Source organism: Tupaia chinensis, unplaced genomic scaffold (genome assembly GCF_000334495.1).
Source record: "Tupaia chinensis unplaced genomic scaffold, TupChi_1.0 Scaffold149090_1, whole genome shotgun sequence".
Lineage (NCBI taxonomy): Eukaryota > Metazoa > Chordata > Mammalia > Scandentia > Tupaiidae > Tupaia > Tupaia belangeri.
Window position 1 is genome coordinate 448,242 of NW_006208936.1, and position 1,630 is coordinate 449,871.

The window sequence follows — 1,630 nt, forward strand, 5'->3', positions numbered from 1 at the left end:
GAAAGCGAGAAATCACCCCCCAGGGGGGATGGCCACGTTGCAATCCCTTCTCCTCCATTCTCCTCTCGGGATCTTGGGCACGCACGCACTGAGTGTGCCCGGCGTGAGTTTAAGCCACCGGGTCCAGGACTCGAACTGCGGTCGACTACGTGGGAGTCCAGCGACATAGCCATTACGCTGACTGCTGGTCTCCCCATCAGCTCCTTGATGCTGTCACCCACTCCCTGCTTTAGCCAGCTGCAGATCCTGGGCACACCAGGGCACACACTGGCAGCCCCACTGTGTCTTCCTGGCAGGGCATCGCGTTTCCCGTCTGGGCCCCAGAAAAGTCTCGTTTTATACTAAGGTAGTCCACCTTCTCCATCTGCTAGAGCCACGTTCCAGGACCCCCAGAGGATCCCCTGATAGTACTGAGTCATATAGGTTGCATTTCTTCCTGTATGTGCATAGCCATGTTACATTTTAATTTATAAACTCAGCAAAGTAGAGATTTTTAAGAAAGTAATACAATAGAGCCACTCTATGCTGGATTAAGAAAGATGTGTATCCTCTGTCTCAGAATATCCTACTGCACTGTATTCACCCGTGTTCCGAGGTGCTTGACCTTGGAGAACTGAAACCACAGGTGAGGAGGGCCCACTTATTATCTTCTTGTCCCCCATCACTATCCTCCCCACCCCCCAATTTGCTAGAGTGTGTGTGCACTCACCAGAGGGAGACAGAGAAGAGAGTGAGGAAGTCCCCTCCATGGGGAATGATCGCACTGCAATCCCTGCTTCTCCATTCTCCTCTCGGAGTTTTGTGCACACATGCACCTGCGCCCCATGTGTTTTTCAAACCACTGGGTCTAGGACTCAAACCACGGAGATGGCCATGTGGGATCTAGCCGTCTTAACCACCAAGCCACTGGCTAGCTTTATCACCATTTTAAGAAAGGATTTTTATTTTTTCTTCCTCTCCTTTTTATTTATTGCCTTTTCAAAGACATTTTATTTTTTAGAGCAGTTTTAGGTTCAGAGCAAAACAGCAGAAGGTATAGAGAGCCTCCATACCCCTGCCCCGTGTGTACACATTCCTCCCCGCTGCCAGCATCCCCCTCTAGAGGCACGTTTGTCTCCTCACCGAACCCACATCGACACAGTATCCCCCAGGTCCGCAGTTTCCATTAGGCTCACGCCCCTCGTGCAGCTATGGTTTGTAGAAAGAGAGAGTAGTTTCATTGCCGTTTAAGCAAATATGTATATGGAGGTATAAATGTTTAATATTGCTCATCTTCTTAACTAAACAGCAGCGTACCCTACACACTGCTTTCCACGCTAGAGTTCGAAGACTTTGTCATTATGCCGCGTGTGGTAATTCAGTCGTGACGCTGAGTTAGAGTGGATGTGCCTGTGTACTCAGCTATTTTGGAAAAGGTAATTGGAGCTACCCCTGCCTAAGTGTTTTAATCATATTCCAAAAATACTTAGGACATACGTAAATATCCCTGCCTTATTTACTTGTTTTTAACATTTGATCTATTTAATTTCCTTTTGCTCTAGGTCGGCGGTTCTCAGCTAGGGTGATTTCATGCCCCCCGGACATTCAGTGGCCTCTCGAAGCATTTTTCCCTGCCACACTGTCGAGGGGG